The following is a 19,032-nucleotide window of genomic DNA, read 5'->3' as shown; positions in this document are numbered from 1 at the left end:
ATGTCCATACTTTCTCCGAAATAGAGAAACTACTGGGTTTCAGAATAATAACAGGCATGGTTATTTGTGGAAATGAAAAGCATATAATATGGTTTATACATAATTACACATCATAGAACTGTCAAAGTATGAATATCTGTTGGAAGGAACAAACAAAAAATCCTTGAAGTTAGTAAGAAAATTTCAGGCTAGACCTTGGAAGGGGTGACATGAAGACAGAGTGTCATTGCTGAACTAATTTAAAGGATTCAGTTTAAAGTAGCCGAATTACTTTTCATTATTCATCAGTATAGCACCAACATATACTACAATCATACGTATAAACATGATACATGGCTATAAATCACAAGTTAGAAGCTGCAAAATGTTTTAGGTTTCTGTTGATGAATCTTTTCCTAACTCCTTTCTCAAAGACACAGACACTAAGATGGTTGGAGTCTATCTTTGTGCTCCAGTATATTCTTCTTTGAATGTTATCTCAGTTTCTTTTTTTCTATGCTGAAGTGTACTTGACATTTAAAACCAGATAACAGAGGTTGCTGGTGGCGTAGTATGGTTTCTCTTTTACACAAGTAGCAGAAACACAGATTGGTATCAATGTTCAATTGTCTTTGAAACAGAGAAGAGAATAAAAACTCAGCCCTCCTCTTAATACAACTAAAGAAGAGGTGATAAAATAAAACCTCCATCTTGCTCTTTCATCTTCAGAGATAAATGCCCATTTAGAAAGGATAACAGAAAAAACAATTTCCTTCAAAAAATCAAGTTCCATTCCTAAGACATATCTTTACCAAATAATAGTATTAAGTTGCTTTCTATGTATTTTCATGTCTGAAATAAATTGTTTTCTTTATGTGTAATATTATATTTTAAATTATGTCACCTTTAAAGATATTTTAGTGATCAATTCTGATATTAGTATTTTCCTAACTATAGAGATTGAACAGGATACAATTAGCAACACAGAACTTGAAACCTGGAGAGTCTGGCTCCAGAGTGTGAGTCCTAACATTTCCACTTCCTTCAGACAGCCACTTGGCAAAATCCTCAATAAGCTTATTAAGCCAAAACCTAAAAGCCATGCAAACATACTGATTAGAGGAAATAAGCTAATTTCACCTCAGAGTAATTCCTATAAACTCTTTTATTTCTGTTTAATCAAAAACATTTTTTCTTTTATTTTCCTTTTTTGCTTTTGTGACGAAGTTTGACTCTGTGGCCCAGGCTGAAGTGCAGTGGTCCTATCTCAGTTCATTGCAACCTCTGCTTCCCAGGTTCAAGAGATTCTCCTGACTCAGCCTCCCAAGTAGCTGGGATCAGAGGCATACACCACCATGCCCAGCTAATTTTTTATATTTTTGGTAGAGATGGGGTTTCACTATGTTGACCAAGCTGGTCTCAAATTTCTGACCTCAAGTGATCTGCTCGCCTCAGCCTCTCAAAGTACTTGGATTACAGGCGTGAGCCACGAGCCTGGCCTAAAACATTTTTTCTCTTATTCTTCCGCAGTTTGTTAGAAGAGTGTAACACACTGGAAAATTTAACCAAAAACTATTTTATTTAAGAAAGTTTCCTAGAATCATTGAAGTTAATAATTTTGGTATATAGACATACCTCAGAAATATCATGGGATAGGTTCCATGCCACTGCAATAAAGCAAATATTGCAATAAAGCAAGTCACAGAAATGTTTTGCTTTCCTAGCACATATAAAAGTTTGTACCAGGCTTGGTGGCACTTTGGGAGGCTGAGGTGGGTGGATCACCTGAGGTCAGCAGTTCGAGACCACCCTGACCAACATGGTGAAACTGCATCTCTACTAAAAATACAAAATTATCCAGGCATTGTGGGCACAAATCCCAGCTACTCTGTAGGCTGAGGCAGGAGAATCTCTTAGAACTGGGAGGTGGAGGTTACAGTGAGCCGAGATCCCACCACTGCACTCCAGCCTGGGCAACAAAGGGAGACTCTGTCTCAAAAACAAAAACAAAAACAAACTAACAAGTTTGTGTATACCATACTGTATTCTCTTAAGTGTGCAATAGCATTATGCCTAAAAAAATGTACATACCTTAATTTAAAAATACTTTATTGCTGAAAAATGCTAACAATCACCTGAGCCTTCAAAGTGTACTAATCTTTTTGCTGGTGAGAGGTCTTACCTCCATATTTATGATTGCTGACTCATCAGGGTGGTAGTTGCTTAAGAGTGGAGTGGCTGTGGCAATTTATTAAAATACGGTGAGAATGAAGTTTGCTGCATCTAGCAACTCCTTTTCACAAAAGATTTCTCTGTAGCATGCAATTCCATTTGGTAGCATTTTACCCAGAGTAAAACTTATTTCAAACTTCATGTCAATCCTCTCAAATCCTGCCCCTTATTCACTAAGTTTAGGTAATACTCTAAATTCTTTGTTGTGATTTCAACAATGTTCACAGCATATTCAGTAAGAGTAGAATCTACCTCAAGAAAACACTTTCTATGCTCCTCCGTAAGAAGCAACTCCTCATCTGTTCAAGTTCTGTCATGGGATTACAGCAATTCACTTACACATCAGGGTCCACTTCTAAATCTAGTTATCTTGGTGTTTCTACCATATCTACAGTTACTTCCTGCATTGGTCTTCGTAGTCTGGATCCCCTCAAAGTCATCCATGAAGGTTGGAATCAACTTCTTCCAAATTCATGTTGATGTTGATATTTTGTCCTCCTCCCATGAATTAGAAATGTTCTTAATGGTATCTAGAATGGTTCTAGATACTTTCCAGAATATTTTAATGTATTTTGCCCAGATCAAACAGAGGAATCACTCTCTAGGGCAACCCTAGGCTTACAAAGTGTATTTCTTAAATATGAAGACTTGAACTTCAAAATTCCTCCATGATCCATGAGCTACAGAATGGATGTTCTTATAGAAGGCATGAAAACAGCTTTAATCTCCTCTTACCTCTCCATCAGAACTTTTGGTTGACCAGGTGCATTGTCAATGAGCAGTAATATTTTTAAAGTAATCTTCTTTTTCTGAGCAATAGGTTTCAACAGTGGACTTAAAATATTCAGTGTTTCATGTTGTAATCAAATGTGCTGTCATTCACACTTTGTTGTTTCATTAATTGAGCACAGACATAATTCTTAAGGGCCCTACAATTTTCAGAATGGGAAATGAAAATTGACTTCAACTTAAAGTCACCAGCTGCTCTAGCCCCTATCAAGATAGTCAGCCTGGCCTAGGAAGCTTTGAAGTTAGGCATTCACTTTTCTCTAGCTGGCATCTAGTCCCAGATGGCATCTTTTGTCTGTTTTGTCTAACTTGAAAATCTGTTGCCAGTGTAGCCACCTTCATCAATGGTCCTAGTCAGATTTTCTGGATAACTTTTTGTAGCTTCTGCATCAGTCCTTGCTGCTTCACCTTACAGTTTTATTTTATGGAGATGGGTTTTTCCTTAAATCTCATGAACCAACCCCTGCTAGTTTACAAATTTTCTTTAGCAGCTTATTCACCTCTCTCAGCCTTCATTAAAATCAAAGACAGTAGGGCTTTTCTCTGGATTAGGCTTTGGCATAAGAGACTTTAACAACTGATTTGATTTGTCCAGACCACTAAAACTTTCTCCATATCAGCAAGAAGGCTGTTTTATTTATTTTCTTATAATTCCTGTGCTCACTCAAGTAACATTTTTAATATCTTTCAAGAACTTTTCCTTTGCATCCAAAATGTGGCTGTTCGGCAAAAGATGTCTAGCTTTTGACCTATTTCAACTTTTGACATGCTTTGCTCACTAAGCTAAATCATTTGTAGCTTTTCATGTAAATTTAGAGAAATGTGACTCTTCACTTGAACATCTACAGGGCATTGGGGAATTCACTTAATTTCAATATTGTTGTGTCTTAGGGAATAGGGATGCCTGAGGAGAGGGAGAGAGATAGGGGAATAGCCAGTCAGAACACACACATTTATTTATTGAGTTTGCTGTTCTATATGGGCACAGTCCACGGTACCTCAAAACAATTACAATAGTAACATCAAGGATTGCTGATCATAGATCAACATAACTAATATGATAATGAAAAGTTTGAAATCTTGCATAAATGCCAAATTGTGGCACAGAGATACAGTGAGCACAGGTTGTTGGAAAACTAGCACCTGTGGACTTGCTTGACACTGGGTTACCAAAAACCTTCCATTTGTAAAACATGCAGTATCTGGGAAGCACTGCGTAAAGCAAGGTGCAATAAAATACGGTGTGGAAATATTTAAACCTGAGTATCTGAGATCCAATGGAAATATTACAGAAGCACTGTTAAATAAACTATTTATGTTCTTAGAGGCAATTTCCAAGAAGCTGGTCATAGGGGTGTAAGAAAGGATTTTTGTTATTTTATTTCCATGTGAATGTCTTTTGATTTTCTTCCCCATATGAAGAAATTATCCCCTTTGTTAATGGTGCCTTTATGCTCCTTTGAGAAACTCTAAACTCTTCTCCATGATTGCATGCAATCTGCTAAGCGGGGTTCCATGCTCACTTCCCCCGTGGCTATAGCTGTCATGGACAGTGATTATTCTGATGAATTTAGGCAAAGTACATAAATTGAAAACCTTCTGGAAAGAGCATTCTAGATACCTAGATTATAGTTCCTAGAAATGTAAATCTTTAGTAACAAAGGACAAAGAAGAAAACTATAGTAGCTGATTTATACTAATGAAGAGCTTATCTATTAATTCCAGCTCCCAATGGTCAGATTCATGAACCTGTGAAACGCCCAGCTCTTAAAAGGATTCCACATTTGGTATCATATTCTTCTGTCACCATCTTGAAATGTTCAATAATAATTTTTGAACAAGGAGTATTACATTTTCATTTCACTTTGGACTCTTCAATTATGAGGCTGGCCCTGCTTCTATCTTGGTTCTCTGAGATTTCCATCTTTTGCCTGGCTTGCATGCTGTTTGGCTTTTCATTTCTGTGTCCTTCTTCATATCCTTCCAATAACCAGCTTTTTTCTTTTATGCATGAAGTGAGCAAAAGTAGGGTTCTGGAACTTGTATCAAAGACCTGTATTTTATACTTTTTGTCACATCTAAGACTAAAGTGTAAAAGGTAGTAGAAGTTCCTTCTAGTGCCCTTGTACCCTTGGGTGTATTCGTCATGCTCCTTTCTGTGATCTCTGGGTTTTCTTTAGAGTATTATTGTTCCCTGGATACTCAGAATTCATTACTGGGTTGCTGTATTTCATTTAATTCTAAGTCAGAGGCCAGTCACTTTTTGTAACTTCTCTGTCAAAGCACACCAATGCTATGCCCTGGTCTTCAACACTCTGACTCCTCTTAGGTAATTAATCCAGCTGATATGCTGGTGCCTGGTAAGAAACAGAAAACTTATTATCCAAAAGGAAGAACTTCACACACAAACATTAAGGGGATTATGTCTTCAAAAGACAGACTTTTCATGGCATTTGGTTTCTCAAATGCTACTAAATATGAAGCTATAGAGTCTGTCTACAAGTTTCTCCTGCACTTGGAAGGAAAAATACATAAGCTATCCTATGACTGACATTTTTACACAAGGGAGAATACAGTGGCTTAGAAGTAAGCAATAGAAAATTACATAAATTTCATTTTAATGAGGAATTTCTCTGCTTTAAAAATGAAGTTAGATATGTCATAAATCTAATAAGTTTATGTAATACTGCCTAAGTTTCTTTTTACTGGTAGCTCCAACACATTAATATTAACTCATTTTCTGTTTTTGTTCATTAGAAAGGCTAAAATTGATGGCTGCTTTCTGTTATTATCTTGTCTTTTAAGCGATGGACTATATCCTATTCTCCAACTACCCTGTTCTACTGAATTATCGACAAGAAATTTAGGTTATGCTTTCCACGATTAAAAATAAGAATTATCTTTTAGTGTTCCATCAATGTGCCCAATAGTTTCTCTCTGAAAAGTTTTCTACAAACTAAAATTTTACCTTGAAATAAAAATTTCATATGGATGTAGTTTATTTTTTTCTTTTAATGTTGTTTAAGTTTTAAAGTATTTTATTTGTAAATGTACTCAGCACTGTTAAATTGCATTTTATTAAACAAGCAATTAAAATATTTGTTATTGGCATGTATATAGGTATCATTTAAAAGAAAATCAAATAGAAAATAAGGTAAATAAAAGAGGTATATTAAGAAACAGTGTAAAAATTCAGGAAAAATTTGAGTATTTGATATGTGAGAGAAAGTTTCTACAATAAACATACTAATTATATATAAGAGGCCAAGTATATCTTCCTTGTAAGATATTAAAGACTCCTTTTCATGCTATGTGAGTGGTTTTATTTTGAGGATCACAGAAATAAGCTGTATATATAATTTTAAATATGTATAATATATAAAGCCTATTTCTACATATATTTTAAATATATAATATATATAATTATATATTATATCCTGTTCATCTATATATATATTTAGTGAATTAACAGGAAATAAGTTTTCTTCATATGAAATGGTATTATAGAAATATCCTTAAGAGGTTTTGTTTCTTAATGCATACACACAAAAATAAAATATACCAATCATATAAGAACTGAACTTACATTTAAAAAAAATTAGTTTTTGGTTTTTAAATACCAAGTATCCTAGACATTAGTAAATGAGTATCTTCTGCCCCTTGGGATCATTTTGTTCTATCAGTGCAACCAGCTGAGATTTGAATAAATCCTACTGATCTTATAAGGATATCAAGGCATCAAAGGACGAAAGCACTGTGCCTTCAACCTCTGGTTCACATACTAAAAAGATCTACTGAATTTACATCCTAGCAGTCATATATCACAAAAAAAGTGACTAGAATAAAATGTTTGCAACAAAATAGTCCAATCATTAAAGAAAGGCAACGGAGCTTCATTTTTTTCTGTAATTTTGTCATTTAATGGCTTTATTCATTTGTTTATTAAAAATATGAGGGCCAGCACAGTGGCTCATGGGGCCAGGCTCAGTGGCTCATGGGGTGCAGTGGTTCACACCTGTAATCCCAGCACTTTTGGAGCCCGAGGTTGGCAGATCACAAGGTCAAGAGATCAAGACCATCCTGACCCACATGGTGAAACCCTGTCTCTACTAAAAATATAAAAATTAGCCGGGCATGGTGATGCACACCTGTAGTCCCAGCTACTCGGGAGGCTGAGGCAGGAGAATCTCTTGAACACAGGAGGTGGAGGTTGCAGTGAGCCAAGATCGTGCCACTGCACTCCAGCCTAGTGACAGAATGAGACTTCGTCTCAAAAAAAAAAAAAAAAAAAAAAAATTATGAACTGGGCTGGGCATAGTGGCTCATGCCTGTAATCCCAGCACTTTGGGAGGCTGAAGCGGGTGGATCACCTGAGATCAGGAGTTTAAGACCAGCTTGGTCAACATAGTGAAACCCTGTCTCTACTAAAAAATATGAATATGTATATATATATATATATATATATATATATATATATATATGACAACAGCCAGGTCTAGTTATCGATGCCTGTAATCCTAGCTACTCAAGAGGCTAAGGCAGGAGAATCACTGGAACCTGGGAGGCAGGCAGAGGTTGCAGTGAGCTGAGATCACACCATTGCACTCCAGCCTGGGCAGCAAAAGTGAAACTTCATTTCAAAAAAAAAAAGGAATATGAACTGATGGCACTCTTTTGTGATTCCATTTTTCTTTTCTCATTAATGCAATGAGATAGAGGTCAATCTGCTCTTTGTACATGCATTCTAGCTCTACTGTCCAGTGCATATTAATAAATTAGATAATATTTGCCTGCTTATTGTGTGTAGCTTTTCATAAAAAATATGATGTTCATCATAATATTAACAGATGAAGTCTATTGTTGTATTGCTTAATTATTGATTTGACTTCTACATATTCTTATAGTTTTAAAAGCAAATCATTCAAGTGGTACACTAAGTAGCCTAAAACTTTTCTTTTCTAGCAACTGAAGAAGATCAATAGCCTAACTGTCAGATGACGGCCTTATAAAGTAAAATAGAAAAAATATTTATATCATATTAAATATATCCCTTTATACATGTATGAATATTTATAAGCAATCACTATGAAGTAGTAGTTGATAGTTTTTTCACAAATATTCTTCTCACATGTTTAAGATAAGAAGATTGGGCATGACTTGAGAAGAGCAGTAGAATTTTTGACTCAGAATGGCAGATTCCTTGCAATCTTTGGTGATTAGAGCTTACTGAAATCACATTTTAAAACTGATATTCTATATTAATAAATATCACTTTTTTTCTGTAATCCAAATTACAGTAATCAATATGAATTCTATGACATTCAAGTAAGGAGTAAAATAATTTAAAACATGAGTTAAGTATTTTAAAGTCAATGACTCTAATATGCCACTGATTACTAAAGTACACAGCCACCTGGGTTGCATTTAACTAAATTCAGTAGTCGAATATACTTTTATTCATAAATGTTTTCTGAGTGTCCATCCATATGAAACATCTCTGTGGTAGCCAGATTTAGAGACAGATATCTAGTGCCTAATGAACATCCTAATTGGGCAACACTTGTATGCTATAAGGCATCGGATACCACATACTGATACAATGCTGTATAGTTTTCCTTATAAAATAGTTGTATCATGTGTTCCCACTGAAGTATGAAGGTTGGGATAATGTCTTTAGAAGGAATATTGTATTTATTCTTTCAGAACAAGTTTTCCTCTTTCTATCAAAAGGAAAACTATACAGACTTTGTTGCATATTTTTAACATGGTAGTTAGTACTGGTATATTCTTTTTCTGACAGGCTAGAACATTCCACACCATATTTAAATATTAATACAACTGATGTATGTATTTCTTTAACTTGTCCTAATTATAAGAGTTGGCTCATAAAACAAATATATAAACCAATCAATATCAACTACAGTAAAGAGAAAAGTGAAACAATGTAACCCATTAAGCCTGAAGAAAATGACATGATCACAATATGTCTGATTTTCATTCTCAACATTCTTATTATCTAGTAAGGGATGCAATTAAAACAAACATCAAAGTATAAATACATGGAAATATGAACAAAATTGGTCATACCTCTATTATGTCAAGTTCAGTAAACAACTCAAATACAGTTATTACAGATAACTACAGAAATCCAGGATTATATCTTGGGATCAGTAATATTTGATGCAAGGATTATATTTCAATATGATGCTATCAGAACAAATGAGTTGAAATGGGAAAATAATCCCATAGAGAGATAAAAACTGAACAAAATCATGGAGTGAAGATATATGTATAGAGAAATAAGCCTAGAAAGTAAGCTGTTTTCTTTATTATAAAACAGATTAAAAATTCTAAACAACAGACTACATACAATGGCCACATTTTAAACCTTTCTACAGAAGCAGGATAATCAGGAATCAAATGAAATAAAACAAGAAGAAAAATATTAGAAAGGCATAAGAAGAGGTAAGAACATATTTTCTAGATCAGAATATGACACATATTAGGAGTTTAATAGAAACATAGTATTTGTGTAGTTTTACATTATGCATGAGTCATTTTTTAATTAATTTTATCTATTAGTTATGTACTTTTTAATGATAATGCACATATTTGTTACTATAGTAGGCAGAATTCTAAGAAGGCCTCCAAGATTCTACTATCTGCTGTATATGCCTTCTATATACTTCTCCTTCTGAGCTGTGGACAGAAACTGTGAATTTAATGGGATATCATGTGCTTAGCTTGATAATCAATTGTCTCTGAGTTAATAACATTCTTCTTTTTTTTTTTCTTTTTTTTTTTTTTTTTTTTTTTTGAGGCAGACTCTTGCTCTGTCACCAGGCTGGAGTGCAGTGGCATGATTTCAGCTCACTGAAACCTCCGCCTCCTGGGTTCAAGTAATTCTCCTGCCTCAGCCTCCTGAGGAGCTGAGACTACAGGCACCGCCACTATGCTCAGCTAATTTTTGCATTTTTAGTAGAGACGGGGATTCACTATGTTGGCCAGGATGGTCTCCATCTTTTGACTTCCTGATCCTCCTGCCTCAGCCTCTCAAAGTTCTGAGAATACAGGAATGAGCCACCATGCCCAGTCAATAACAATCTTTTAAAAATAACTTATCCTGGATTCTCCTGACCCAGTCCCCAGTCACAAGACCCTTTAGGAGAAGACAAAGCATCAGAGAGGTATGGTCTTCTGAGCTTGAAGTTGAAGCTTCCATGAGTTCTGCAGATATATGGAAATGAATTCTGTCAATGATCACATGAGTTTGGGTGAGGAGCCTCTGATAACATCCTGGGCTGGCCAACACTACTACTATAGCCTTGTGGGACCCTAAACAGAGGACCTAGCTAATCCCTGCTCAAACTTCTTCTCCACAGAAAGTGTAAACCTTAATCTAAATATCTTAAATTTAAAAAATACTAAATCTTAAACATACATAGAATGTTATTGCCATTCTTGTGATTTGATTTTTATTAATAATATCTTCTGTTTTACAAATGAAACAGAATCATTCCTCAAAATTACTGAAAGAAGGGATATTTATTTCTATTATACATTTTAACATTTCTTCTTTGTTTTTCTTTTTTAAGATAAACTTTAGTACACTTATTTAAGATACAATATGATGTAATAAAATACATACATTCAGTAAAATAGTTATGATAGTGGAATACATTAACAATGGAAACAGTACATAACAAAATCTATGGAATGCAGCTAAAGCAGTTCCAAGAGGAAAGTTATTAGCAATAAATACCTACATTAAGAAAGAAGGTAATTACCAAAAAAAAGCCGAATATGACACCTTTATTTCCTCATTTTATATATTTATAGCAAAAATATAGTATGGAATTATTGTTTCTGTAAGGGAATATAACTAGATATGAAAAATGAAGTTATAAATGCACATTTTTTATAGATAAGAAATTTTTTGTAGGCAACTGTAATTATTATTTCTACACACAAATACTTTCTGTACACATATACTGACAGCCAGTTATATCTGTGTGTGTTTATTACATATATTCTTACAGCCAGACCTAAATTTTAAAATGTAATTTTAAATGATTAAATAAGATTTCCATCATTTTTCAACACCAAATACATATAAAATTAAAATATAAAATTTTAAAAATGACAAAACAAACCTGTGTCAAGGACAGTGACACAGCAGAGATTTTATCTTGCTTACAAAGTAACCAGTTAACCTGTCATTTTTACAAATGCTGGCAGAAGTTTGATTTTTGAGTTACAGACAGAGCACGTTATTACTCCTAGGGATAGCAGTAGTTAGAGGATCAGTATTTTCTTGAGGAGGTCCTTAAGCCCCAATTATAATACCAAAGGGTAATGCAAAGAAACCCACGTGCCATCTGCAAACACAGTAGGTTGTGTTAAAGGAGGCTGACTTTAGAGAAACTGAATCTTTTACAGTGGGCTGTAGCCATACCTATCTTTTATTGCACAAGGAGAAACTATTTCAAGTTTTTAAGGCTGTAAACCAATTTTCCCTATGCTGTAGAGAAAGAAAAAAGACACCATATCCCTCAAGGCTGATTGCTATACAAACAAGTATTCTTGAAAAGATACTCGAAAAGAAAGGTGATCACTATGTCTCCTTGCAAAACCTACAAACTTTTATGAGTTGCAGTCCTCACACAATCATATATTCATTGTGTAAGGAAAGAAAGGAAGACGCATAAAATTTTCCATTGTTTATGAAATAGACATTCCCAGTATTAAGTCTCTTGCTTTCTACATTTGTTTCTGATATTGATTATATTCTCTAATATTTGTTATTTTAAAAATGCATTATTTAGGGCTTAATTTCAGCTACCCTGCTCCAGTTCATTTTGAGATGACTGTTTCAACATTTATTTGTCAGAACTTTAGAGTAATAAATCCCAGCTGTCAGCAAGGACAGCTGTGGACTCTCTGAAGTGGCTCAGGATCTTTGTGGTTGGTAGATATTTCCATGTTTGAAAATTGTAGGGTCTCTTATCTCAAGTTTGGAAATAAAATTTAGGTCACAGGAAAACGATTCTTCATATTATTAAGAGCAAATAATGCAGTTTTATTATTGTCATAAAATGAAGCAAAATTCTTTTTCTTTTTTTTTTTTTTTTTTGAGATGAAGTGTCACTCTGTCACTCGGGCTGGAGTGTAGTGACGTGATCTCAGCTCACTGCAACTTCTGCCTCCGGGGTTCAAGTGATTCTCCAGCCTCAGCCTCCTGAGTAGCTGGGATCACTGGCACCCACCACTATGCCCAGCTAATTTTTTGTATTTTTTAGTAGAGACGGGGTTTCACCATGTTGGCCAGGCTGGTCTTGAACTCCTGAGGTCATGATTTGCCTGCCTCAGTCTCCCAAAGGGCTGGGATTACAGGTGTAAGTCACTGCGCCCAGCTGAATAATTATTTTTCTGGAGTAAATATGTACATATGTATCTTTCTGGCAATAAATTCAAAAAGTCCTATCACATCTATGAGCAAAGGGCCATGAGTTTAATGAGAAGATATTAATGTTCATGTAACATACCACAATGTACGATAGCAACTGCCTGAATGAAAAATTCAAGTTTCAATGCATGTTTTCTATTGTCTTTGAAAAAATATTTCATAGTCAATGGAACATTTTCAGTGTTTTACCTAACCCATATTACCCTATTTTTTTTATGTACCAATTATTTGTTGAGCACCTATGTCAGGTTTGTAGCAACTGTTTCAGATTTCACTCTTAAATGTATGTAGTCTGAAAACTAGCACTACATACAAATCTAGCTTTTAGAATAAATACACATTAAATATAGTGAGAAAACTACATATAAAATACATTATTTCATAAAAATTCATATATAATATAAAAAATTTCAATTTTGCTCAAGTTATAATATAATGTTTTAAGATACATTTGATTCAGAAATTTACATTGAATAATAATGATATAACTAGTTTTTCTAGTACAATATAGATTCTTAAATGTGTATTTTTTGTGTAAGTACATGATGTAGATAACACAGTAATAGCACATATAATCCAATGATTACAACATTGATGAAAATGTGTAGAAAAAAGGTAAATACTTTAGATCCATGCTATCTAATAACAGCATGTATAGCCATTAACATGTGGCTTTTTAAATCAAATAAAATTTCAGTTCCTCAGACATACTTGCCATATTTTCAGTGCTCAACAGCCATGTCTATCTGAACAGCACAGAGAGCATTTCAAGCAGCACAGAAAATTCTATGGAACAGCACTGCTCTACACAGGTATATATAAACAATTCTTCAAGAGTTTCTAAAATAATATTACATCAGAATGCAAGTGAAATAAACACCTGATCATTCTTATAATCTATTTTTAGAGTATATTCTTATATTTAATCCTATAAATTACATTAAGGTCATTGCTATACTTATGTCATATTAGGGAGTGACAAGTTAATGTCTTAACTTTCTCAGACTATGGCCCATTTGGTAAACTTTTGAAAGGAGCCCCAAAGACATATTTACTCCTTTCCCAACAAAACCTTTAGTTCTGTTATAAACTACATATTTTTAAGATAAATTTCATGTATTTCACAAAATTTTCTAATTGAAAAATTATCTAATTTAAATAGAAAACTATGAATGGATGACTGAAATAAAATGAATAAAAATGTCTTAAATCAGAAGAGTCTATGATTATTTTTAAAAGTGTTTAAAGGTTTAAAAATATTTTAATTGAATATATATTATACATACATATATTTGCATAAAATTTATATATGACTATATACATTATATAAGCAACTCTATAGTTTATTTTTCATGAACCTAATACTTTTGGAAAATAACTTATGTTTATGTTACATATTAAAATAAACTTTCCTCAAGTAAAAAAAAACAAATTTTAATGTATGCAAAATATTTAATAAATAAAATTATAACTACCATGTTAGACCTTCTACTATGTTCTTTAGAAATAAATATTTCATGTAATAATCTATATGTACTTTTATATACCTATAGATAAGCTTGATGCCATTAGAAAGCTTATAGCTATTTGTTTCAGTAGCTATTTCACAGGAAAATGAATAATAAAAACAAAGCATTTACCTGGAACAGTTCAGTAATAATTATTTTAATATTCAAACCACATAAGATCAATTTGAACTAACTGTGGAGCAATTTGGACTCTAACTACATAAACAAATCTGTTTTGTTTTACCACTCTGTCTCACCAAGATTAATTTACTCTTTTGAACTGAAAACACATAAAATATAAGACACTCCTTACAAAATATTTGATTTATTTCCTAAATGGTAGAATTAGAAAATTGACAGTAAAAACAAAATTTCTATCTTCATATTAATGAAAGGAATACAGGACACTTAAACACTTGCTTCTTCTTTAATAATGCATATAACTGACATGACAAGTATAAAAGAGGAAGAGAGACAGAATGTCTTCTTTTCTTGAAGGGAATATAAGAAGAAATAATTTATATTTGTTCATGTTATGTGTATTAGTTAATCAGGATTATGTGTCAAAGAAAAATGTCATGACAAGCCAAAGAATATTTTAAGTTCAGCTGTAAGGAACATTATATTATTATAAACAATTAAAAATAGAATAAATATGGTAACAAATAATGAAGGGATTATGCTGAAACATTAAGAATTTGAATGTTTAAAGAAAAATGCAAGCCTTCAAATTTAGTCATGAGTTTACGTGATTTAAATTTGGGAATCAACTAAATTATATATTTACAATTAAAAGATGGATATGTATGTGATGTCTTAACAATCCTGTGTTTGGATATGTAATCAAGCTGAGTCCAATCATATTCATCATTTGAACTTCAACACCAACAAAGAAAAGAAGTCAGGACATGTTCCAATTCACACTTCTGGCCTTTGAAGTGGAAGGAAAACAAGCAGCATGGTATTTATTAAGCAATTAAAAATAAAATATTTTAGGCTTACTTCACTCACAGCGATAATCTTCAGACTTGCAGGGGGTACTAACTTGTCATTTAAAAAGTCAGGAGAAAAGGACATTGTCTTAGTTCATTTGTGTTGCTGTCAAGACATACCCGAAGCTAGATGATTTATAAAGAAGTTTATTTGGCTCCTGGTTATACAAGAAGCACGCCCCCAGCATCTGTGTCTGGTGAGAGCTTCAGGCTGCTTCCACTCATGGTGCAAGGCAAAGGGGAGCCAGTGTAGGTAGAAATCACATGGGGAGACAGGAAGCAAGACAGAGCACTGAGAGCTGTCAGGCTTTTCTAAACAACCAGCTTTCATGGGAAATGACAGAGCAAGAACATGACACATGAAGCTATTCATGAGGGACCTACCCCTGTGATTCAAATACCTCCCATAAGGTTCCATGTCCAACATTGTCCTACCTCCAAATTTCAAAATGACATTTACATTTAGGGGAACAAGCATCCAAACTATAGCAGTCATTGGCAGTTTTAATCAAAACGTATCACAGAATGAGATGCAAACAATGAATATCAAAATATTACCATAGCTTTTCAGTGAAATTATCAATTAAGTTTTCCAATCTAGATTAAATATTAAATAGTTATTCAGCCTAGCAAGAGATTCTACTGGCAAGGTAATGTGTTTATCTATGAAAATATTTTTGAATTAGACAAAAATACATGATTTGGATCGTGTGTGTGTATATAAAAGGCATCTATCGTATTGGAGTCCACTACATCTTCTTTTTTCCTCCAATGTCAGCATTTATCACTGTTGATGTCAAGGGATGGTGCTCATACAATGCTAATGGGGACCCTCATATTATTTCTCAACTACTAATGAGAAAGAGATTTTGTCCCTATGATGGAAAAGATAAAAGCATGAACTGTCTTCATCATTTACTATCATTATTATCATTGTCATCTTTGTCATTTCCAACATTCATTCCATGCTTTCTTTTTGACAGGTACCTAGACAAGAATTTTATGAATATTACTTCATTTAATCCTTAGAATAAACCTATGAGCTAAATTTAATTATTAATCCCATTGTAGACAATGTCGACATTATTTATTTAATATGTTCAGAATTTATTGCTTCCTTCCTTCCCTTAGGTTCTAAGAAGGCAGGGCTATTTGTCTGTTGTTTTCACTGATACATCACAATTTCTTAAGACAGTGCCCGCCCCATAGTATGCATTTTAAAAAGTTGACAAGTGAATAAAGACTAACTATTAATTTATATCCTATGATGTTCAATAAAACAAATCAAAGAAGTAACTCTTGGTCAATTTGTTGTTTATTTTTCAACTCTCTATTCTGATTGTTGCACATGAACTTTTACCACTCCTGCTTAAATTGTTTCTTCAAATTGATTTAGCTTTGTCCTTATTTCTTTCTGTTTATTAAGATCCCTAAATAACGTATCAATTTTCAGAAAGTAATGTAAAAATAAACACTTTGTACAATTTTAAAAGCACTTAGGAAATGCTGGGAATCAACATTACTAAAAATAGTTGTGGAGTGCACACAGGATATGAAATACATGCTTTTACTCCAGTATGCTTATGTGTTATTTCTGCCTTAAAATTTAAAAATTGTTAAGTGTAGTCTTTCTTTCAAATTCTATCAGGTTTTACAATAAAATTTAGCTGAGAAGGAGGGAAAGGTAAGTTGAATTTCAAGATCCATGTTTAAGAAGATAGTTATAAGTCTCTATTACCCTTTGTATGGGTTGAATTGTGTCTTCCCAAAATTTATATGTTGAAGTCCTAGCTCTTAGAACTTCCGAATATGACCTCATTTGGGAAGAGTCATTGAAGATGTAATTAGTTAAGATAAGATCATCACAGAGAAGAATGGGCCCCTATTCCAACATAACTGGTATTATAAAAAGGGAAAATATGGACAGACATGAAACACAGGGAGAACACCATGTAAAAGTTAGGGCAGAAATTAGGGTGATGCTTCTATAAGCCAAAGAAAGTCAAAGATTTCCAACAAACCACCAGAACTAGGGAGAGGCAGCCCTGAGAAAGAACCAGCTTTGTCAGTATCTTGATATCAGACTTCTAGCCTCTAATACTGTGACACAGTAAATTTTTACTGGTGAAGGCATCTAGTTTGTGACAATTTGGTATGGCAAACTAATAAATGCTCCTTCCTTAAAGTTAATTATATTTAGTCTGTTCAGGAATGAGAACATGTTAACAGATAAGATTTATTCTATTAAATATTGACATATTCATCAAAATATACATGAATGTCTTAAAACAGCCAATAGTTTTCATTTCCTTTCAGATACTGAGGCACTAACTAATGTATTATATTCTGACACATTTGGTTAAAATGAAATACATTTTCAGAATATCAGAAACATTCATAACTACATAACTAAAATTATATGTAAAATGTTTCTTCCCCACAAAATTGGAATTAATCTTACTGTATTCTCTTCCATTAGCAATGATTATTATTATTTATTGGAATCTTTAATTTTATCAACAACATATAAATAGGGAACTTAGGAAAATATCTTCAAGCCAAAATATATCTATGTTTTTGAAAGATACCTATTTGGTGTGCAAATGCAAAAGCCCAGCTTAATTGTGAATGCCAACATTAATATTTATACATCATGGACCTAGTTTATCTGTACGAGTGTCTCAGTAACTCTCACGGTAGAGGGTAGAACAGTATACATACCACTGATCATTTCAGAGTAGAACAGTATATATACCACTGAGCATTATTATCTCTGAGAAACAATAATTTCAGAAAGTAAGTTATCAAAAATAAAATTTTTATCCATGTTTTCCTGCATATCCATGCTATTGGTTTCCTATGAAATGATGCATAGTTCTTTAAAATAAAGGTGAAAATAAATTTTTCACAGTACATATTTAAAACTTAGTTGTTCAAAATCAGTAACAATGAAAAACTGACATATGAACTCTATGCCATGTAAGTGCATGACTGTACCATGTAACAATATTTTGGTCAAGTATGGGCCACATATATACAACAATGATCCCATAAGATTATAAATGAGCTGCCTCATGATGTCCTAGGTATCAGCTATCCTTAATGTCTTGGCACGATGCATTATCTTTTCTAAGTCTAGATATATTTAGATACACAAATACTTACCATTGTGTTACAATTGCCTATTCAATACAGTAACATGATGTACAGGTTTGTAGTGTAGGACCAATAGGCCATACCATATAACATAGGTATGTGGTGGTCAATACCATCTAGATTTGTGTAAGTACACTCTGTTTGCACATTTTTCAGCATGTGACTGCATATTTAAGTGACACATTACTGTATAATAACAACCACTAGAATGCTCCCCATGGCAAGGAAGAGATAATGCCATAGATTATTAGTAACAGAGTCCAAGTGTATACACTTATCTCTTCTGTATTTAACATTTTAAAATGCATTTTATATTCATCCAAAAATGATACTTTCTTTCAAAGAGAAATTTCTAGGCCAAATGAAATTATAACCAATAGGTGTCTTTACATATTATAATAATAAAAAATATAGTACCTCTTTATAAGACTTCTCAAGATCAAAAAAGTTATCAAAAGAAAAAAGTATCAATGTAATCTAACCATCAACTTGGCATAATATGTTATTTATTGTGATATTCTAATAAATAAACTTAAGCACTATAAAACTAGAAGTATAGTTCTAAGAATACATTTGTACACTTAAATATTTTCACTGTCCTTACATTTTGAAAAAAATACACAAAACTTTCATCAAAATATTTTTGGTCAATTTAAACACACTGGCACTAAGAAGTCAAAAAAGCTATAAAAATTCATTTACATTTTTAGCAAGTAGTCAAAATAAACATATTTTATTCTAATACAAATAGCACTAGCATATCACCAAGGTTTTTAAGCTGTTCTTGATTTCCTAACTCATCTGCATTAGGACAAGACAAAAAAAGACAGTGATGGAGTACTCACAAGACAATTTTCTCAAGTAAGAAACAATGATAAATTAATTACATTTTAGACTAGATTTGTACAGT

At 33.1% G+C, this 19,032-nt stretch overlaps 1 protein-coding gene across 3 annotated transcripts in view; it reads right to left on the bottom strand.

The window, feature by feature from the left end:
* CCSER1 (coiled-coil serine rich protein 1) overlaps positions 1–19,032 on the bottom strand; it is a 1,354,615-nt gene that overhangs the window by 921,354 nt on the left and 414,229 nt on the right. The window lies entirely within an intron of this gene.

The sequence above is a fragment of the Saimiri boliviensis genome, chromosome 3 (genome assembly GCF_048565385.1).
Source record: "Saimiri boliviensis isolate mSaiBol1 chromosome 3, mSaiBol1.pri, whole genome shotgun sequence".
Lineage (NCBI taxonomy): Eukaryota > Metazoa > Chordata > Mammalia > Primates > Cebidae > Saimiri > Saimiri boliviensis.
Note: the sequence above shows the minus strand (reverse complement) of the source record. Positions and strands in the feature narration are given on the sequence as shown.